General features: G+C 40.9%; 1 protein-coding gene across 3 annotated transcripts in view; it reads left to right on the top strand.

Annotated features, from left to right (window-relative positions):
• Positions 1-3704: 3704 nt before the first annotated feature.
• Positions 3705-23403, top strand: part of CD53 (CD53 molecule) — a 53771-nt gene continuing 34072 nt past the window's right edge. For all 3 annotated transcript variants that reach the window (XM_045081924.1, XM_045081925.1, XM_004769752.3), the window contains exon 1: positions 3705-3935. The gene's annotated coding sequence lies outside the window, so the exon portion shown is untranslated. The remainder of the gene's footprint in view (positions 3936-23403) is intronic.

Raw genomic sequence — 23403 nt, 5'->3', positions numbered from 1 at the left:
GCTTACTTGTGATCTCTGTCTCTCAAATAAATAAATAAAATCTTAAAAAAAAAAAAAAGAAAGCCACAGCTTCTGGGGTGACCAGCTTCTACAGATGATTTTGTGTCACAGTTACCTGCACAGTATTTTTTTTTTAAGATTTTATCCATTTATGTGTGAGAGAGAGAGAGTGAGCACATGAGAGAGAGGAGGTGCAGAGGAAGAGGTAGAAGCAAACTCCCAGCTTAGCAGGGAGCCTGATGCAGGACTCGATCTCAGGACCCCAGGATCATGACCCAAGCTGAAGGCAGATAGTTAACCGACTGAGCCACCCAGGCGCCCCACCTGCACTGTATTTTTTTTTTTTTTAAGCCTCAAAATCTTTATAACTGACTTGTCATCTGTAAGTCGGGTCTCAAAGCAACATTTGCCAGTGACATTCCCAGGCTTATTGAGGATACCTGTCCTTGTGGGGCACAGGATACCCCAAGTTAGCATGGCCACACTTGGACATATTTGTACTTTGAGGCTTAGCAGTGAATTGGCCTGCAAAAGGAGCCTCTTGTCACTCTGAGGAGAAGCAAAGGGGATGCTACTTAATGAGCTATGAGTTCCTGATTCTTGTCCTAGGGCAGTGCAGTCCTTTGCTGATGGATGGGAGGGAAGGCAGGATGGAGGGGTCAGGAGGGGAATTCATAGCTACTTCAGACAACACAGAGAGTAACGGTGTTTGCAGACAGACCTGTCACTCTGCTCTCTCTGAGCTCGGGCTCATTTCATCTGTGCTACAGTGTCATACGGTCTCGGTGGGTTCTCATGTATCCATCCCCACTTGAGTTCAAAGAAGATAGAGCTCTAACAAGACAGTCATAACTTCCATGTGGAAAGCACAAGTTTTTGGCCCAAGGGGAACACTTCTTGGGCACTGGGTATAAAGCTTACTTAACAAAAACAAAACCAAATAAAAAACCTAAGGGGAAACCAGAGAGGGACTGTAAGCTGGGGAACGGCTATAAGCTGGGGAACGACTGATAATTATCATTTTTAGAAAGATTTCCTTGTCAGGGTTGAGTGAGAAAGCACCGAGGCTGATCTTGCAGGAGCCTGGGATGCAGTGAACCAGGTGAGAGATAAGGATTAGTGTATGGCTCTGGAGTTGGACAGAAGTTGCCTGACTGGAGAAATAGTGAGGGAAAGATACAATTTCTAGGACTTGGTGGATGGTCATATGCCACGATGTGGGAAAGAGGCCCAAGAGGAAGCCTGACTTGGGCAACAGGGCACTGAGTGGAGCCTTTCCCTGAGATGGTGAATACAGGAGAGGAGGAGGTTTCAGCAGGAGAATGCCTGGCTTCCCAAGCTGAATGTCGTGTAGGGGATTTCAAGCACATACGTGGAGCTCAATGAGAACTTGGATCACACACGTAGATCTGTGACTCTTGGGCACAAAGAGATAGTAATGGAAGCCACAGAGAATGGGAGCCTGGCAAGAAATCTTTTCTTAGACCCCCAACTGCAGGGATCTGTCATGGTGACAGCAGCCCTGAGGGAGGGGCACCAACTCCTCAGACTGATACCAGATGAAGAGAGGAGAATTGACGACAGTATTTCCTACAGAGCAGTGATGCTGAAAAACTGTTCCCTGAGAAAAACTATACACACACACACACACACACTTGCTGTTCCATGATCTCATAAGGTTGGAGGAATCTGTGCACTTAGAGAATATTAAGGACTGACACGTTCTGCAGTCAGGATCCATTTCCCCTTGAACTCAGCATTCTCCACAAGCCAGCCCTGGTCAGAAGTGATTGCAGAATCTGGATGTGTCAGGGTAAAGGAAAACAAGAGAGAGCTTGCCTTCCCAGACGCGTGTTTCTAAGTCGATCACTGGGGAGAATGTCCATGTCTTCCTTTATCAGATTTTAAAAAAAAAAAAAAAAACGAAACTGTGGCTCAGTGGTAGGTTCTGCATTTCACAGCTGACTTGGGATATGTTGGGGTTATCACTTAGCCCTTAACGGTTTCGTTCTAAGAAAATCTGCATAGACAAAGCAGAGAGAAAACTGGAAATAAGATTTTTAAAGTCTACTGGTCATAGGGCTTTTAAAATAGCATTCTCTGTGACTATGAATTTGAGTCCCAACTGTTATAACTTTTTCTTAAATGTTTTATTTATTTATTTTTAAAGAGAGAGTGGGGGGGAGGGGAGCGCACAAGCCAGGGTAGGGGGCAGATGCAGAGGGAGAGGGAGAAGCAGACTCTGCATTGAGCATGGAACCCAATGTGGGGCTCAATCCCATGACTCTGAGATCATGACCTGAGCCAAAATCAAGAGTGGCTCACACAGCCCACTTAGCCACCCAGGCACCCCCCACCCCACAACGTCTATTTCTTAGCTGTATAATCTTGTGCTAAATATATAACTTCTTTGAGCCTCTGTTTTCTCATCTATAAATGGGGAAATAACGGTAACTATCTAGCGGGGTTATTATTAGATGTTGCCATTAATAAACTGAAGCTGAAAGGCTGAGATTTGCTCAGGACCGCAGAGCTAACAGACATAAAGCTGGGATCAAAACTCAGAAGTTTAGGTTCTAAATCTGGGTCTCCCTTTACTAACCAAATCATTTCTACCAGTGTCCCTTGGATTGTGCCTTGGGGTTTACCCTTGGCAATATCCTTATGCAAGGGAAGTCCAGCTTCTGAGACACAGGTGTCTGAAAATAGCATCCCAATCCAACAGGAAACTAGAGATCTTCTGGAAGGCAGCTGGAGGGAGGGTGGGGAGAAGGCCGAGAGGCTTAAGAGACATTCCTTATGCCTCCATCAGAAAGGATGAATACCCAACTTTTGTAGCAACATGGACAGGACTGGAAGAGATTATGCTGAGTGAAATAAGTCAAGCAGAGAGAGTCAATTGTCATATGGTTTCGCTTATTTGTGGAGCATAACAAATAGCATGGAGGACATGGGGAGTTAGAGAGGAGAAGGGAGTTGGGGGAAATTGGAAGGGGAGGTGAACCATGAGAGACTATGGATTCTGAAAAACAATCTGAAGAGTTCGAAGTGGCGGTGGGGGGTGGGAGGTTGGGGTACCAGGTGGTGCGTATTAGAGAGGGCACGGATTGCATGGAGCACTGGGTGTGGTGAAAAAATAATGAATACTGTTATGCTGAAAATAAATAAATTAATTTAAAAAAAGAGAAAGAGAGACATTCCTGTCTCAGTCCTAGTAAACTTCCAAAAATAATTATTCTTGGGTTCTACTCCAGTTTCCATCTGCCGAACGGAGGGCCAGGCATACTTCTTCTAAAAAAAAAAAAAAATACTTCATTCATTTATTTGAGAGAGAGACAGAGCATAAGCAAGGAAGAGGGAGAAGCAGACCCCCCCTGCTGAGCAGGGAGCCCGGCGTGGGGCTCGATCCCAGGACCGTGGGATCATGACCTGAGCCAAAGGCAGATGCTTAACTGACGGAGCCACCCAGGTGACCCAGGCATACTTATTCTTGAACAATCCACACATTGAGTGTGGATTGAGTTGCCATCTTGATTGAGAAGCACTGACTTTTTCTAGACAGAAATTAAAGCCCAAATCATCCCAGAACCCGCCAGGACTCACCAATGAGTGCCTTGACCAGCTTGGTCTTTGACTTTTCCAGTGTTTCATAGAAACAAGTTTACATATTTGGGTGGGTCATGAGAGTAGGTGTCTAAAAAGCCACAGGGGAAGGATTACATCTCTAAGGCTAAAAAGAGCAGGCTGAGCCTCACTTCCTCCTTCTCATCAACTGGGCTTCCTGTTGTCACAGTGTGAGCACATTTATTTTCCCTTCACTTCTCCTTTTATACAAATAGCCCCGGACATCCGTGTTACCAGCCTCATTGTGACCACCTCAAGGATAATCACTGATCCTGCCTAAAAGACTAAGGAAGAGTGAGTGCCTGCAAAAGGTAAGTTGGGTAACATTTTGATCTGGCTTGATAAGACCTGAACTGTATTATGTGGGATGGGCTGTCTTAGGATTGTCTATATGCCTCTTCAGTAAGTCCAAAATCTCCTGGAACTTCTATTTCACAAATATTTAGTGCAGGAAAGTCAAAAGATTAAGATTTTGGCACCCCTGAAAAGACAAGCAGGCCATAGAGACTTTTCATTTAACTGGGTGACCATTATCTGAAACCTCTTTGGGCCAGGACCTCGTGGGCTTAAATTGCTTCAGAACTTGAATTTCTGTGTGTAGTCATTTCTGATGCCTGGAGCCTTCTGCGGGACATGACATTGGGGAGATTTCATACATGCTCAGGTCTCTTAGTAGATAGATCTTGTGATTTTAGAGTGAGGAGAGAACTAACGGCCAGAGCCATTTAGAAAGGCAGCTGGGAGATGGCAGTTCTTCATTCAACCAATTTTCATGCCTCTTACTGTGATTCTTCAGAGCCACTAAATAGCTCAGAGTCAGGAATGCAGGGCATTCCCACTGCCTGTGTATCAAGAGGTAAAAGCTGAACACTCCAAAGAGATGCTTAGATTGATTGTTTTCAAACAATAGGAAGAACATTGTGGTCCTCAGGGTTCTGCCAAATAAATGTCCTTGGTATACAAACCATAAATATTGATAAATATAATGTGACAGGCACCAACCAACAAAATTTGATATTGTAATGATTTCTAATTTGTGCCCTATAACTACTGACTGTGGTCTCATGGACTCAGAAGGTCAAAGTCAGGCTTTGGTTTTGGCTTTCTGTGACCACCCTAGTCATTACTAGAGGTCAGGAGACCATAGGAAACACTAAATCAGAGCTTTCTCCTTCTAAGACCTGTAGGAATCTCAATTGATTATACCCTTGGAGAGAAAAGCCCTCAAGGACCATTACTAACCGACCTAACAATGAGGGATGGCAACACCTCCAAGGGCTCTAGATTCCCAAAGCACCTCAGGGGCCATTGAGCCATGAATTTAAAAATAAAGATCAGATTTTATATTTTATTTTTTCAAAATTTTTTTAAACAAGATTTTATTTATTTATTTGAGAGAGAGAGTGTGTGTGTGTGCAAGTTAGGGGTACGGTGGAGGAGCAGAGGAAGAGAATCTTAAACAGGCACTGAGCATGGAATAAGATGCAGGCCTCTATTCCACAACCCCGAGATCAAGACCTGAGCTTAAACCAAGAGTCAAACATTTGACCAATAGAGCCACTCAGGTGCCCTTTAAGACTGGGTTTTAAAGTAATCCTTAACTCACAACATTGAGATCAAGAGTCGCATGCTCTACTGACCAGACTTTTTTTTTTTTAAGATTTTATTTATTTATCAGAGAGAGAGAGGGAGAGAGAGCGAGCACAGGCAGACAGAATGGCAGGCAGAGGCAGAGGGAGAAGCAGGCTTCCTGCCGAGCAAGGAGCCCGATGCGGGACTCGATTCCAAGAGGCTGGGATCATGACCTGAGCTGAAGGCAGCTGCCCAACCAACTGAGCCACCAAGGCGTCCTACGAGTTTTTTTAAATGATCATGCATTAAGTGACTCCTGGGGCCAAGCACCCTGCTTTGGAAGATTCTGGCGGGGAGACAAAAATAGCAAGATCAAGATTTGTCTCCCTAAAATAGTCCTGCCCTTCAGGAACTCCTATGGAAGATAAAATATATCACTGCTTTGGAAGAGACTTGAGCAAAAGGAGTCTTAGCTGCTGGTTAAAACAAAGGAGGGTTGCTTTCTCAATCTCTACCGGAATCTGCACTGTTTTGAAATTGCGGTTGGTTTGGAGCAGAGACTGAACTGAAGCTTGATTTCCTGTGTTGTTTTCTGTGTGGGCCAATTATGAGTACTTAGCTTTTAGGGGTGCCTGGGTGGCTCAGTGGGTTAAAGCCTCTGCCTTCGGCTCAGATAGTGATCCCAGGATCCTGGGATCGAGCCCCGCAACGGGCTCTCTGCTTAGCAGGGAGCCTGCTTCCTCCTCTCTCTCTGCCTGCTTCTCTGCCTACCTGTGATCTCTGTCTGTCAAATAAATAAATAAAAATCTTAAAAAAAAAAAAGAGTACTTAGCTTTTAAATGAAAGGATTGGGCACCTTTATACCCATGGGAAATGATTCAAAGCCCATTTCTTTGCAGCTACTGTTGCTGAAGCCACTTCATCTTTGGTAATCAACCAGCACAGACAGACAAGGTCAAATCTATTGGTCTTTGGTTTCTGGTGTCCTCAGGTTGATCTCTGACCACCCAGAGGGGTTCAGACTCCAGAAATGAAGCCTTTTCCCCTTTTCCTGTCCACCCCACAGCTTACAAACAGCTAGGCATTGTGTTAAGGCCCAGAACCCGGAGATAACTGATGTGCTTAGCAATCTCGAAGACTTTGTAGATTCTGGTGTGGAGTACAGACTCAACACACCAATATAACACAAGGCGATCTTTTTGATAGTGGACAAAGAGTGTGCACAAAATGTGGGAGGAGTGTAGGAGTGTGCCTTGGAGAGGAAGGGACTGCTTGGGCTCATTTTCAAAGAAATATGAGTTTGCTATGGAGACTGGGGGTAACAGCATTCCAGATGGGGCACAGCACATGCACACTCAAAGAGTGGGACCTGCCCCCATCCCAGATGCATCTGAGGCAAGTGAGCAGGAGCACAGGAGGTGAATATCTCTCTCTTCTACTTGGTTCTAGAACCTAGCACCTGGAAGTGAGAGGCAAGACCAAACAACCAGGCAGGTCCGAGGTCTGGGCCTGGCCGTGGCTGTGCCTGAGACATCAGAATTGATGGAATGTGGCTTGAAATGAGGGTGAAGGGGCAGCTTTCTTACTCCTTAATCTCGATTTCCCCCGAGTTAGGGTGAAGTTTGGAGCTCTTCATGAGGTTCTGGCCCCGGTCCCTCAGCTTCTGTTCCAGAAAATGCTGTGCTGATTTAGTTACAGTGGTTTTGTTTGTGTTCCTACATTAGTACCCCCGCCCCCTACTTCCTGTCCAAGCTAGCCCCCAGTGTGTGCAGGCCACCCCAGGCCTGCAAACTGGGTGCATGCCCTCAGAAAGCTCCGGGGCCCAGCTGCTGCCGCAGGTTCAGAGCACCCAAGGAAAGGAACAGAGAAATGAGACCGCTACACAAAGCAGGCCTGCAGGGGTGAAGGCTGGGCCAGAGGCAAGGATTGTAGCTGGAGGGCAAGTGTGGGAAGGCTGTCTGGACACAGGCTTTGAGAAGAAGGAAGCCATTTCCAAAGCCCCTAGGTGAGCACTCCCAGAGTGGAGGCCATGGATCTCTGGGTTACGACACAGAGGCAAGGTCCCTTTTCATTCCCCAGGTCACCAGCACATGAGACCAGTCCTTCCCAAGCAGGAACATCAGTACATCACAGCAATGGCCAAGAACTGTTAAGGAAAAGTGCCACAAGGCTACATTTCAATAACCACTTAAAATAAGAGCCCTATTTTCCAAGTGTTAGAATGTTGTTACTTAAATGGAATTCGGGATTATATTAGTTTCAAATGAAGTGTTCAACTCAGTAAACATTAGCTATCCTTATAACATTGCAAACTGCTTATTTTTCAGGTAAGGTGAAACTTGTCCAAAGTCTTAAAACAAGTTAAATAATAATTCCAGATTCTCCATGGAATGTTCTTTCCTCCCCATTACACACTATACTTTCTTTTCTTATAAACCTCCTATTAAATAAGCATCATTAGACTGTGTTCTTTGTTTGAATAGATTTCCAGTGCATTTTAACATAAGCAAACAGAAAAAATACAATCTAATCATAAATCCAATTGACCTGAAGTCAATATGCTAGCAAATGGAATATTTGAAACATATTTAATTTGTCACATTTTGTTTGACGTTTTATATTTCAGGAGAACTAGACTGACAAATGGGAGTGAGAAATTATTTTGATACCTCATAACTTTTCAGTTTGAACTTGTGGCTTGATACTCACTCCCTATTAGGAACAAATAGAGGCCTTAAAGAATTATCCTATGGTTTGTCCTTCTAAAAACAGCTCTTGTGGGATCTCAGTATTTATGCTATCAGGGAATTATCACGTAATGACTTAAAGACCAGGATTCCTTAGATCATTTACTCATATTCAACATTCTCTCTCAATTCAGACTTATAGAAAACTTACAAAACTAGTACCAAGAATTTCTGAATACTCCGCTTCACCTAGGTTTCCCAAGTATTAATATTTTATCACATTTTATTTAACCTTCCTTCGCTCTCTCATTTGGGAGTAATTGCTGGCATGATATCCTTTCCCACAGAGTGCTTTGTTGTGTATTTCCTTTTTTTAAAAGATTTTATTTATTTATTTGATAGTGTGCAGAGTGAGAGACAGAGAGAGAGAGAGACAAAGTGAGAGAGAGAGAGAGAGAGAGAGAGCGCAAGCGCACAAGGTGGGGGAGGGACAGAGAGAGAGGGAGAAGCATACTCCCCGCTGAGCAAGGAGCCAGATTTGGGGTTCGATCCCAGGACCCTGAGAGCATGACCTTAGCTGGAGGCAGACCCTTAACTGACTGAGCCACCCAGGAGTCCCTACTGTGTATTTTCTCTGAACAAATACATTCTCTGACACACTACTTTATATTAATGAAAATCAGGAAATTGACACTGATACAATATTGTTACCAATCTATAGATTTTATTCAGATTCCATCAGTTGCCCATTGGTATCCTTACAGTGACTGGAAATCTCTGATTATACCTTGCTTTTAACTGTCCTGTTTCTTTAGTCTCCTTCTACCGGGAATAGTTCCTTTGTCTTTCCTTGTGTTTCATGACATTGATATTCTTGAAGTGTATAGACAAGCTATTTTCTAGAATGTCTCTTTATTTGGCTTGTCTCATGTTTCTTCATGACTAGATTCAGGTTATTCAGACTTTTGATGGGAATACCACAGAAGTAGATTTTTTTTTCCTTAATATTTTATTTATTTATTTGACAGAGATCACAAGTAGGCAGAGATGTAGGCAGAGAGAGAAGAGGAAGCAGGCTCCCTGCCAAGCAGAGAGCCCGATGTGGGGCTCGATCCCAGGACCCTGGGACCATGACCCAAGCAGAAGGTGGAGGCTTTAATCCACTGAGCCACCCAGGTGCCCCAGAAGTGGATTTTATTAGCCCACAGAGAACCTTGCTCACACTTGACATACTTGCCTAAAAGCACCATAGATGGGTCTCCAGGACAGGGATCCTCCACAGCAAAATTCTACATATTTTGGGGGTAAGGAAAGAGAACCTCTAGGAAATGAGCTTCCGAGATCATCTGGATTTGTCTTTCCTCATTTTTTCTCTCCTCTTTGCTTCTTTCTTCTTTCTTTCCTACACAAATCACCCATTTGTCTCCCTGATAACAGCTTTGAATAGGAAAGCTTTCACCAGATCACAATTTTGGGGAGGATTAAGATGACAAACACATGCCTTTGACAAGATGAGGGAAGGATGAGAGGAAAACAATGCATAAATGTTAGTTTGGTTTAGTTTTATTTTAGTATCACCTTTCCCCCTGTGATTGCTTATTACTCCCTCAGAGAGACATACTTGCATAACCCCCATTCCTCTCAGCCGCTGCTCACAGAGGTTCACTCTGACAGTTGGAAGGAGTCTTCCTGAGGCTCATCAAGCTGCAGGGCGTGAGTTGGGTTGGGAAGTGAGAGGCACAAAATGGGGCCTGGGGCAGTGGAAAGAAGGTGGTATGGGAGGCTGAGAGACCTTGCCTTGTGCCCTGTGTTTGCTGTTCATTAGCTGGGTGAACTTGTGCCGTTATGTGGGTTGACTGAGCCTTGGATTTCCTGTTTGCAAAGTGGGGCTTTTGACACCTAAGTTACAGGGTTGATACAAGGATTATAAACAAAACACATTCATGAAACATTCAGCATTTTGCAGGGCTCAGTGAACTCTATCATCTATTTAAATTTATTTTGTCCTTATTTGGGGGACCCTCATAGAGAAGATTTTCTTCCTTATTTAGAAAAATCTTTTGTTAATCAAGTTTCCACTGTTCTTCACTGATGAACCAAAAAGCTTCACAGGCACTGGGTAGAAGAGGATAGGAAGCCAAAAGTCACCTTACTGAGTACCTTGTTTTTCTGTGTAAGCTGGCAAATCGATCTGTATATAGGGAGAAATGTCTGGAAAGGTGTTCACCAAAAATGTCAATGGTGGTTCTCTCTGGACATGAGATTTCAGAAGATTTTATGCTTTCAACCTTGTACTTTCTTTGTTGTTTGAATTTTTTTTTTACAGAGGGGGCACAGATTTTTTTTTTTTTAGGTATTTACCAAAAAAATGAAATAAGCAAAAAGTTATTAAAGGCCTTCTGGCCCCTGCTGTATTTTATTTCTGAAAATCTAGCAGAAAGCCCAGGGTTACCCTTATGGTAAGGAATCTCTAAACTTGATCTTTTAGTCAGTGCTCACTGAACCATGTACTCTGGTGCTGAGCCATCTAGAAGATGTTATCTCTTTTAAACCCTTGAACCACATGTGAGCTGCATGTGGATATCACCATTTTTAAAAAGATGAGGAAATTGTGAAAGAAGAGAGATTACACTAGTTGCCCAAGGCCACATTTCTGGCATATAGCACTGCCAGAATTCAAAATTAGATCCGTCTGATTCTGCAACAAGTGTTTATCAAACTCTATTCTGTGGAACACTATGTTCTCTGAGCAGTTATAAGTAATCTTTAAAAGAAGAATAGGTTTGTAGTAACAATGTACATTAGCGTGTAATGAGTTTCTCCAACGTCATTCATTAAAAGAACTGTTTATTGCTTTTTCTTTTATTTTTATTTAATCCTATTTATTTTCAAATTTATTTTACCATGGATTCCTTTTATTCCTTTTTTTTTTAAGTTTTTAGTTAAATTTTGGTAGTTGGGGCACCTGGGTTGGTTCAGCAGGTTAAGGCCTCTGCCTTCAGCTCAGATCATTGATCCCAGGGTTCTGGGATCAAGCCCTGCATCGGGATCTCTGCTCGGCGGAAGCCTGCTTCCTCCTCTCTCTCTGTGCCTGTCTCTCTGCCTACTTGTGATTTCTGTCTGTCAAATAAATAAATAAAATCTTTTAAAAAAAATTTGGTTAGTTACCATACAGCATAATTTTACTTTCAGGTGCACAATATAGTGATTCCTTATGATTTTGTTTGCTTGTTTTCATTCGGGGAACATGTATTAACATCTCATAAATATAATAGTCCGCATAACACCAAAGCTATCTTGCTGTGGCTCCAAGATTGGATCGCATAAGACTGGATTGAACTGATAGCTTCCTGAAGTTTCTTTCCCAACCTTAGCTACTTCTAAGTTCGAATTAATTCAGGACTAGATATGATGGCCCTGCAAGGATGGGCCAAAAAAAAAAAAAAAGGAGCGATTGAGCTAAAAATCCACAAGACAATTTACTAGCCAAAGATATGCTTGGAGGGAACTGAAAAGTGAACTTCATCCCTGGCCACAGTTAACTGGAGTTTGGTCACAGGGGTTTCCTGGAAGCTGACGTCAGGGACTTTCTTCACAGAGCCATGAGTCATGGAGCAGATTTTGACTGCAAAGAGGTGTCAGTTCTTCCAGACAGTTGGGCTGGAAGGGGCAAGAGCCCAATAGCTGACGCAGTCACAGTGAAGAAAGGAAGGGGAAATAGAGTGTCATTCTGTCTGGGTTAATAAGAAAACTAGGGCCATGCACGTGGTAAAAGTAGTGACAATCTTCACCAAAAGGGTAGGTTTCTCCTTCAACCAGTGGGAGTCTGAGCAAATGAAAAATAAAGGAAGGAGAAAGAAGAGTTTCTTCTTCCTATCTGTGGGGGGAAAATTCAGTAGGGATACCCACAGGCCTGTGGGCGCTTCATTTGTTGGTTCTCTGTGGACCATTTGATTACAGGGACCTGAAGAGGTGATCTCGGGATCCCAGGATGTTGGGGCTGTGGTGACCCTAGGAGGCATCTGGCCCAAGTTTCTATGTAAGTCACCTGCCCACATCCAAAAGATTGGTCTATTGGTAGAATAATTTTCAAGCCCAAGGCTTCTGATGCTGTAGTGTCATGTTCATTCCACCATACCAGATTATTCAGAGTTAACTGACAAAAACGCTTATTGAACAATCTTACTCTTTTTAGTGTAATCAGGGGACTGTGTTAGATCTCAAGGATTAAAAAATGAATAAACTAGCTCCTACTCTCAAGGAGTTCACATTCTAGAGAGGGAAGAGATAATTATAAAACAAAGAGCCACTTTCTGCCTGTGGACGCTGCCGAGTAAGCATCGTTAAAGTCTCCCCTCCCACCGCCGTCATGTCTAAGTCAGAGTCTCCCAAAGAGCCTGAACAGCTGCGGAAGCTCTTCATCAGAGGTCTGAGCTTTGAAACAACCGATGAGAGTCTGAGGAGCTATTTTGAGCAATGGGGAACACTTACGGACTATGTGGTAATGAGAGATCCAACACCAAGCGCTCCAGAGGCTTTGGGTTTGTCACATATGCCACTGTGGAGGAGGTGGATGCAGCCATGAATGCAAGGCCACACAAGGTGGATGGAAGAGTTGTGAAACCAAACAGGGCTGTCTCAAGAGAAGATTCTCAAAGACCTGGTGCCCACTTAACTGTGAAAAAGATTTTTGTTGGTGGCATTAAAGAAGACACTGAAGAACATCATCTAAGAGATTATTTCGAACAGTGATTGAGATCATGACTGACAGAGGCAGTGGCAAAAAGAGGGGTTTTGCTTTTGTAACATTTGATGACCATGATTCTGTAGACAAGATTGTCATTCAAAAATACCATACCGTGAATGGCCACAACTGTGAAGTAAGGAAAGTGCTCTCTAAGCAAGAGATGGCTAGTGCTTCATCCAGCCAAAGAGGTCGAAGTGGTTCTGGAAACTTTGGTGGTGGTCATGGAGGTGGTTTTGGTGGGAATGACAACTTTGGTCGCGGAGGAAACTTCAGTGGTCGAGGTGGCTTTAGTGGCAGTCGAGGTGGTGGTGGATATGGTGGCAGTGGGGATGGCTATGACGGATTTGGTAATGATGGAAGCAACTTTGGAGGTGGTAGAAGTTATAATGATTTTGGCAATTACAACAATCAATCCTCAAATTTTGGACCCATGAAAGGAGACAATTTTGGAGGCAGAAGCACTGGCCCTTATGGTGGTGGAGGCCAATACTTTGCCAAACCACGAAACCAAGGTGGCTATGGTGGCTCCAGCAGCAGCTATGGCAGTGGCAGAAGGTTTTAATTACTGCCAGGAAACAAAGCTTCGCAGGAGAGGAGAGCCAGAGACGTGACAGGGAAGCTACAGGTTACAATAGATTTGTGAACTCAGCCAAGCACAGTGGTGGCAGGGCCTAGCTGCTACAAAGAAGACATGTTTAGACAATACTCATGTGTATGGGCAAAAAAACTCGAGGACTATATTTGTGACTAATTGTATAAAAGGTTATTTTAGTTTCTGTTCTGTGGAAAGTGTAAAGCATTCCAACAAAGGGTTTTAATGTAGATTTTTTTTTTGTATCCATGCTGTTGATTGCTAAATGTAATAGTCTGATCATGACGCTGAATAAATGTGTCTTTTTTAAAAATGTGTTGTGTAAAGTTAGTCTACTCTGAAGCCATCTTGGTATACTACCCCAACAGTGTGAAGTTAGAATTCCTTCAGGGTGATGCCAGGTTCCATTCGAAATTTATTTGCAACCTGCTTGGGCACAGAAGCCATCGTCTCCACAAACCTTGGTGTAGTTGAACTGACAGTTAATGTGTTGTAACCTGGAGTTCACCATTAAAAGGTCACCCAAGCAAAGTCCTGGAGTTTATTTGGTTATTAATATGATTGTTGGCACATCCTATGCAATATACCTAAATTGAATTATGGTATCAGATAAAATTATAGATAGGATTAAATCTTGTGTATCATCCATTATCATGTGTAATCAATAAACGATTTAATATTCTCTTGGAAAAAAAAAAAACAAAAAGCCTAGGGCAGTAACCAGGATGTGCAGATATTATGGGCACACCTTTTTGGGTGCAGAGAAACAGATATAATCAGAGAGGTTCCTGGAAGAGTGACACTGGGGTTGAATGTCAGGATGAGTAGTGGCTAACCAAATTAAGGGGTCAGAGGGAGAGAAAACAGCAAATTTCAGCAAAGAACCCTGTGAGCACAGGTGAAAAAGGAGGCACTGAAATAGTCAATGTTGATTGCTAGGTTTTTAGATAGCAGCACTATCAGCAATAGCCAAATTATGGAAAGAACCCAAGAATCCCTCAACTGATGAATGGATAAAGAAGATGTGGTGTATAGGTGCAATGGAATATTACTCAGCCATCAAGAAGAATGAAATCTTTGGGATGAAGGACACTAAGGAGGGCATGTGATCTGATGAGCACTGGGTGTTATAGGCAACTGATGAATAACTGATTCATCAATCTCATTACTGGTTATTGGTCTATATTCAGTTTGTCAATTTCTTCTTGTTTCAGTCTTGGTAGTTTATAGGTTTATAGGAAGGCATCCATTTCCCACAGGTTGCTTAATTTATTAACATATAGTTGTTGATAACAATTTCTGATAACTGTTTCTATTTCCTTGGTGTTAGTCATGACCTTTCTCCTTTCATTCATAATTTTATTAATTTTGGTCCTTTCTCTTTTCTTTTGGATAAGTCTGGCTAGAGGTTTATCAATCTTACTAATTCTTTCAAAGAACAAGCTTCTTGTTTCCTTGATCTGTTCTACTGTGTTTCTGATTTCTAATTCATTGAGCTCTGCTCCAATCTTAATTATTTCCCTTCTTGTGTGTGGGTTAGGCTTAATGTGTTGTTTTTTTCTCCAGTTCTTTGAGGTGTAAAGTTAGTTGGTAAATTCAGAATTTTTCTATTTTTTTGACTGAGTCTTGGATGGCTATGTATTTTCCTCCTAAGACTACCTTTGCAGTATCCCATAGGTTTTGGACCAATGTGTTTTCATTCTCTGTGGTGTCCATGAATTGTTTAAGTTTGTCTTTGATCTCCTGGTTGACCCAAACATTCTTTTTTAGAAGATTTTTTAAGTGATTTGTATTTATTTGACACAGAGATAGAGAGTACAAGTAGGCAGAGCAGCAGGCAAAGGGAGAGGGAGAAGCAGGCTCTCCACTGAGCAGGGAGCCTGATGTGGGGCTCGATCCCAGAACCCTGATCATGACCCAAACCAAAGGCAACTGTCCGACTGACTGAACCACCCAGGCACCCCTGACCCAAACATTCTTAAGCAGGATGATCTTTAGCTTCCAAGTGTGTGAATTTCTTCCAAAATTTTTTAAAGATTTTTTTTATTATTAATTTATTTATTTTCAGAAAAACAGTATTCATTATTTTTTCACCACACCCAGTGCTCCATGCAATCCGTGCCCTTCTAATACCCACCACTGGTACCCCAACCTCCCACCCCCACCCCCGCCACTTCAAACCCCTCAGATTGTTTTTCAGAGTCCATAGTCCATAGTCACCTCCCCTTCCAATTTATCCCAACTCCCTTCTCCTAACACCCCTTGTCCTCCATGATATTTGTTATGCTCCACAAATAAGTGAAACCATATGATAATTGACTCTCTCTGCTTGACTTATTTCACTCAGCATAATCTCTTCCTGTCCCGTCCACGTTGCTACAAAAGTTGGGTATTCGTCCTTTCTGATGGAGGCATAATACTCCATAGTGTATATGGACCACATCTTCCTTATCCATTCGTTCGTTGAAGGGCATCTTGGTTCTTTCCACAGTTTGGCGACCGTGGCCATTGCTGCTATAAACATTGGGGTACAGATGGCCCTTCTTTTCACTACATCTGTATCTTTGGGGTAAATACCCAGGAGTGCAATGGCAGGGTCATAGGAAAGTTCTATTTTTAATTTCTTGAGGAATCTCCACACTGTTCTCCAAAGAGGCTGCACCAACTTGCATTCCCACCAACAGTGTAAGAGGGTTCCCCTTTTTCCACATCCTCTCCAACACATGTTGTTTCCTGTTTTGTTAATTTTACCCATTTATTTGACAGATATCACAAGTAGGCAGAGAGGCAGGCAGAGAGAGAGGTGGAAGCAGGCTCCCTGCTAAGCAGAGAGTCCAAAGCAGGCCTCGACCCCAGGACTCTGAGATCATGACCTGAGCCAAAGGCAGAGGCTCAACTCACTGAGCCACCCAGGCACCCCCCAATTTTTTTCTTATGATTGAATTCCAGCTTCATAGAATTGTGGTCTGAGAATATGCAGGGAATAATCTCAGTCTTTTGTTATAGGTTGAGACCTGATTTGTGACCCAGTATGTGGTCTATTCTGGAGGAAGTTCCATGTGCACTCAAGAAGAATGAGTATCCTGTTGCTTTAGGGTAGAATGTTCTATATTTATCTATGAGGCCCATTCTGGTTGAATATGCCATTCAAAGCTCTTCTTTGTTGATTTTCTGCTTAGATGATCTGTCTGTTGCTGAATGGAGAGCTGAGGTGTCCTACTATTAACATATTATTATCAATATGTCTCTTTATTTGGTTAACAGTTGGCTTATGTAGTTGGCTGCTCCCATGTTGGGGGCATAGATATTTACAGTTGTTAGATCATCTTGTTGGATAGACCCTTTAAGAATGATATAGTGTCCTTATCTAACTATAGTCCCTAGCTTAAAATCTAATTTGTCTGACATGAAAACTGCTACCCCAGCTTTCTTTTGAGGTCCATTGTTATGAAAAATTGTTCTCCATCCCTTCAGTTTCAGTCTGGATGTATCTTTAGGTTCAAAATTAGTCTCTTTAAGACAGCACATGGATGGGTCCTATCTTTTTATCCAGTCTGCAACCCTGTGCCATTTCATGGGAGCATTTTGGCTGTTTGTGTTGAGAGTGATTATTGAAAGATATGATTTTATCATGTTGCCTGTGAAGTCCTTGTTTTTGTAGATTGTCTCTGTAAACTTCTGTTCTATATCACTCTTAGGGTCTTTATCCTTCTATAGAACCCCCTTAATATTTCTTGCAGGGCTAGCTTACTGGTCTCATATTCTTTCAGTTTCTGCTGGCCCTGGAAGGTCTTTACCTCTCTGCCTATTCTGAATGACAGCCTTGCCTGATAAAGTGTTCATGGATGCATGTTCTTCTCATTAGTACCCTGAATATGTCTTGCCAGCCCTTTCTGGCTTGCCAGGTCTCTATGGATAGGTCTGACATTATTCTGATGTTCCTCCCTCTGTATGTAAGGAATCTCTCCCCTCTAACTGCCCTTAAGGTGGTTTCCTTGGTTCTAAGACCTGTGAATTTTATTATTACATGCCTTGGGTCAGTCTGCTCTTCTTTTTTTTTTTTTTAAGATTTTATTTATTTATTTGACAGAGATTACAAGTAGACAGAGAGAGAGAGAGAGAGGGAAGGGGAAGCAGGCTCACCGCTGAGCAGAGAACCCAATGTGGGGCTCAATCCCAGGACCCTGAGTCATGACCTGAGCCAAAGGCAGAGGCTTTAACCCACTGAGACACCCAGGTGCCTCAAGTCTGTTCTTCTTGATCTTAGGAGGGGTCCTCTCTGCCTCTAGGACATACATGCTTGTTTCATTCCCCAGATAAGGGAAGTTCTCAGTTAGGGTTTGCTCAAATATATCTTCTAGTCCCCCGTCTCTTTCTCCATGCCCTCACTGACACTGGAATGTTTCATGGAGTCATTTATTTTTCGAATTCTGTTTTCATGTGACATCATAGATGGACCTGGAAGACATTATGCTAAGTGAAATAAGCACAACAGAGGAAGACAGATACTGTGTGGTGTCACTTACATGTGGAATATAAGATAGTCAAACTCATGAAAGCGTAGGGTCAAATGGTGGTTGCTACCAGTTTGGGAGAGAGGTGAATAGGGAGGTGATGGTCAAAGGGCACAAAGTTTTAGTTATCCAAAATAAGTAAGTTCTGGAAATATACTCTTCAATATAGTGACTATAGCTAACAATACAGTATTGTACATTCAAAATTTGCTAAGGGGGTAGATCTTATATTTGGTATTACTACCACAAAAAATAAAAATAATAATAATAATGGGATGGAATGAAACTTCAAGAAATAATAGGAATGTCTACAGTTTGGATACTAGTGATGGTTTCATGAGTGTACACTTATCCCAAACTCATCGAGTTGTATATATTAGTATGTACATATGTCATGCATATCTAAAGTGCTTTTATAAATTTAAAAAATTTTAAAAATAAACTATAAGCCAGAGTATATTGCCATGAATTTGGAGAGATGGACAGGGACAAATTAGATAGGACTTTTTGATGTACACATACATACATAAAACCATCACTACATCAAGATAAAAACCATTCATCACTTCCAAAAGATCAGTCATAGTCTGTTGTAATCCCTTTCTCCTGCCTGTCTCTCCTCTCCTTTTAATTACCTAACCCCCGCCACCACCACTGCTTTCCTCTGCCTCAATCCCCAATCATTGATTTGCTTTCTGTTGCTATATATTAGTTTTCATTTTATCTCTAAAATTTTATATACCTGGAATCATACACTATGTAGTCTTTTCTTTGTCTAGCTTTGTTCATCCACCATACTTATTTTGAGATTCATTTATGCTGTGTTGTATATCAGCAGTTCACTTCTTTTTATTCCTGAGTAGTATACCATTTGATAGGTATATCACCGTTTGTTTTTCCATTTATCTGTTGATGGCCCTTTTGGCTGTTTTCAGCTTTGAGCTATTACAAATAAAACTGCAATGAACATTCCTGTACAAGTCTTTGTATGGTCATATGCTTTTTGTTCTCTTGATAAATACCTTCGAGTGGAATGGCTAAATCATGTAAGTATATGTTTAACTTTTCACAAAACTGGCAAAATGTTTTTCAAAGTGGATATACCATTTTACACACTCACTAACCACATCTTCATCAACCCCTGGTATGGTCATTTTTTGTCTTTTTTTTTTTTTTTCTAATTTTAGCCACTCTAGGAGGGAGACAGCAGTATCTCATTTTGGTTTTAATTTACATTTCCCTAATGATTAATGAAGTAGAGTTATTTTTCATTTACATATTTTTCATCTGTGTATCTTCTTTGGTGAACTATCTATTCAGATCTTTTGTTCTTTTTATTCTTTTGTCCATTTTCTTTTTTTTTTAAGATTTTTTTTATTGATTTATTAGAGAGAGAGAGTGAGAGAGCATGAGCGGGGAGGTCAGAGGGAGAAGCAGACGCCCCGTGGAGCTGGGAGCCTGACGTGGGACTTGATCCCAGGACTCCAGGATCATGACCTGAGCAGTAGGCAGTCGCTTAACCAACTGAGCCACCCAAGTGCCCCTCTTTTGTCCATTTTCAAATGGGATTATTTGTCTTCTGAATTTTGAGAGAATTCCCTCAAGGTCCATCTATATTGTCACAAATGGTAGGATTTCCTTGTTTCTCATGGCTTAATAATACTCTTTTGTATATTTATACTACATTTTTAAAAGATTTTATTTATTTATTTGTCAGAGAGAGAGAGAGAGAGTGCAGCAGGGGGAGCAGCAGGCAGAGGGAGAAGCAAGTTGCCCGCTGAGTGAGGAGACCAATGCAGGACTCAGTCTCAGGATCCCAGTAACACAACCAGAGCAGTGAACAGATGCCCAACCAACTGAGACACCCAGGCACCCTATACCACATTTTTTAAAAATTGAAATGTCAATGGGCATATGTTGTTTCCATGTCTTGGCTATGTAAGTAATGTTACAATAAACATGGGGGTGCAGATATTTCTTTGAGACCATGATTTCCTTTCCTTTGGATATAGGCCCAGAAGTGGAATTGCTGAGTTGTAGAATAGTTCTATTTTTAATTTTTTGAGAAACCTCCATACTGTTTTCCATAGTGCCTGTAACCAATTTACAGTCCCACCAATGGTGCATGAAGGCTGTCTTTCTCCATATCCTCTCACCACTTGTTGTAGCTTTTTGCTGATAACCTTCCTAACAGGTATGAGGTGATATCTCATTGAAGTTTTGACTTGCATTTTCCATCTTGGTGATTAGTAATGTTGAGCATCTTTTTTATACCTGCTGGCCACTTGTATGACTTTTTTTGGAAAAATGTCTATTCACTTCCCCTGCCCATTTGTAAATCATATATTTGTTTTTGCTTCTTGTTATTGAATTGCATGAGTTCTTCATATATTGTGGATGTTAATCTCTTATAAGATATATGTTGCAAATATTTTCTCCCACTAAATAGGTTGCCTGTTCATTTTGTTGATGGTTTCCTTTGCTGTGCAGACCCACCTATTTATCTTTGCATTTGTTTCATTTGTTTTTGGTGTTATATCCAAGAAATTCTTGCCAAGGCCAATGTCAAGGTGCTTACACTTTATGTTTTCTTCCAGGAGTTTTGTTGTTTCAAGTCTTACATTCAAGTCTATAATCCATTTTTAAATTTTTTATTTAAATTCAATTAAGTAACATATAGTGCATTAATTTCAGGTATAGAATTTAGTCATTCTTCAGTTGCATATAACACCTAGAGCTCATTACATCAAGTGCCCTCCTTAATGCTCAACCCCGAATGATCCTATCCCCCGACTCACTTCCCCTCCAGCAACCCTCAATTTGTTTCCTGGAGTTCAGCATCTTTCATGGTTTGCCTCCCTCTCTGTTTTTATCCTATTTTATTTTTTCCCTTCACCTATACTCATCTGTTTTGTTTCTTAAATTCCATATATAGGTGAAATTTTTGTCTTTCTCCAACTGACTTTTATCACTTAGCATAATATCCTCTGGTTCCATCCACATCGTTGCAAATAGTAAGATTTCATTCTTTTTGATGGCTGAGTAATATTCCATTGTATGGCTCTCCCATATTTTCTTTATCCATTCATCTGTTGATGGACATTTAGGATCTTTTGCATTTTGACTACTGTGGATATTGCTGCTATACACATTGAGGTACATGTGTCCCCTTCAAATCACTATTATATCAAGTCTATAATCCATTTTGATTTTATTTTTGTGACTGGTATAAGATAGTGCTTTTATTTCGTTCATTTGCTTGTGCTTGACCACTTTTCCCAACACCATTTATTGAAGAAACTGTCTTTTCCCCATCATATATTCTTGGCCCCTTTGCTTTAAATAAATTAACCATAGATGCATGGATTTATTTCTGGGCATCCTATTCTGTTCTATTGGTTTATGTGTTTGTTCTTATGCTAATGTCATATTATTTTGATTAGGACAGCTTTGTAATATAATTTGAAATCAGGAAGTATAATGTTTCTAGTTTTGTTTTTCTTCCTCAAGATACCTTTGGCTATTCAGGGTCTTCTATGATCCTACATAAATTTTAGGATAGTTTATTCTGTATATGTGAAAAATGCCACAGAAATGTTTACATATATTGCATTTAATCTGTGGATCACTTTGGGTAGCACAGACACTTTAACAATATTTTTTCAATCCAGAAGCATGGAATATCTTTCCATTTATTTGTGTCTTCTTACATTTCTTTCATTAATGTCTGTTTTTCAGTGTCTAGATCTTTTACCACTTTGGTTAAACTTACTCCTAAGAATTTTTTTTTCATGCTATTTTTAAGTGGGATTGTTTTCTTCTTTTTCTGATAATTCATGACTGAATATTCTTTCACCCAATTGGCTATCTTGGGGCATACCTGGAGTACTTAGACCATTTCATTTACTTGCTATTAATATGGTTAGAATTGAGCATATTTGTTTTCTCTTTGTCCCATCTTTCTATTTGTTTTCTGTTTTCCCCATCTGTTCTTTGTTTTTGTCCTAGTCTGTGCAGGTTGCTGCACAATATACTAAAGACTGGGTAATTTATAAACAACAGAAATATATTTTTCACAGTTCTGGAGGCTGGAAATCTAAGATCACGATGCTAATGTGGTCAGGTGAGACCACTCTTTTGGGTTACAGACTTCTTGTTGTGTCCTCACGGGATGGAAGGAGCTAGGAAGCTCTCTGGGGTCTCTTTTATAAGATCTCTAATCCCATTTAGGAGAGTTCCACCCTCATGACCTAACTGCGTCCCAAAACCTTATGTCGCTACACCATCATGGGCATTAGGATTTCAACCTGTAAATGTTGTGGGGACACAAACATTCAGACCGTAGCAGTTTCCTTTTCCTCTTTTTTTTTTTTTTCCAGGCTTCTTTCAACTAATCCAGTATTTAAAATTTTTTTTTATCTCCTTTGCTGGCCTATTTTTTTAAGTTTTATTTATTTATCCTTTGGTGACTTATTAATTCCCCATTTTGCTATTTTAGAGGCTGCCTTATGGTGTATACTGTACATCTTAAATTCATCACAGTCTGTCTTCAAATAACATTACCACACCGCATAGTGGAACTTTGTATACTTCCATTTCTCCCTCCCCAGAGAGTTTCTTTAAGACAAAATAATCATGGGTTCCATTTACTGAGTACAGTGGTATATCAGTCTCTGTTGTAAGATCATTTCATTTTCACATCCACCCTAGGAGGTGTAAGTATTACCCCTCATTTTACATAGGAATAAATTGTGACTAGAAATGTTAAGTAAATTTCCAAATCTCATGGAGCTTTTTAGTGGCATATGTGAGAGTTGAATTCAAGTTTGACCTCAAAGCCTATGTAGTAAGTCATCATATTAACTTCCCAAGTATATACAAACACACTTATAATATAATCAATTTTACTTTAACTTGGCTAAAATATTGATGAAGAATTAAGAATAATACTGAGGGTCAAGACAAGAAGGGGAAAGGGAAGGAGAAGGACAAAATGATATGAGATAAATATATATATTTGGTCTTTACAACAGAGATTATTTTATTGTGGAATACAAATAGCTCATCAGGCTTATTAATAGCCTAGATGACCTATCCCTCAAGACCATCTGATTTCTGGATAGCTTGATACTATTAAGAGAGTACAGGCAATAGATTGTGTAAGCAATCTATATACTAGAAAAGGCATAGTTCTAATGGGAAAAACCCCCAATAAAATAGCATTCTGCTTTATATATAGCAGGCTTATGTGTGGTTTTAAAATACGAGTTACTCTATAAAGCCAAATTATGTCTGAGAGAAAATTCAAAATTGTGTATTCAGATCTCTAGAATTGAGGGTGAGAGTTTGCACATTAATACCTTGCTGAGAAAATGAAATTACATATATATTTTTAAATCAAGTTCTCATTGCTATCTCTTCATTTCTCCATTGGATTTGATAGCTAGTTTTATCTCTACTATAAGATTGACATCTCCTGGAAGATAGCTACTACTTAGTCACAGTTATATCTCCCACAGTATCTAGAATAAAAAACATCATAAATGTTTCTTCAGTAGAAGAATGAATCATACATATGTATGTTCCTCCCACTTTCATGTGGAGAGTTTTACCAAATGTAGTATATATACATCTCAGGGCATTTAAGGAACTGGTTGATCAAGTCAC

The sequence above is a fragment of the Mustela putorius genome, unplaced genomic scaffold (assembly GCF_011764305.1).
Source record: "Mustela putorius furo isolate JIRA1106 unplaced genomic scaffold, ASM1176430v1.1 tig00000585_pilon_pilon_pilon, whole genome shotgun sequence".
NCBI lineage: Eukaryota > Metazoa > Chordata > Mammalia > Carnivora > Mustelidae > Mustela > Mustela putorius.
This window is presented reverse-complemented; position numbering and strand designations above follow the sequence as displayed.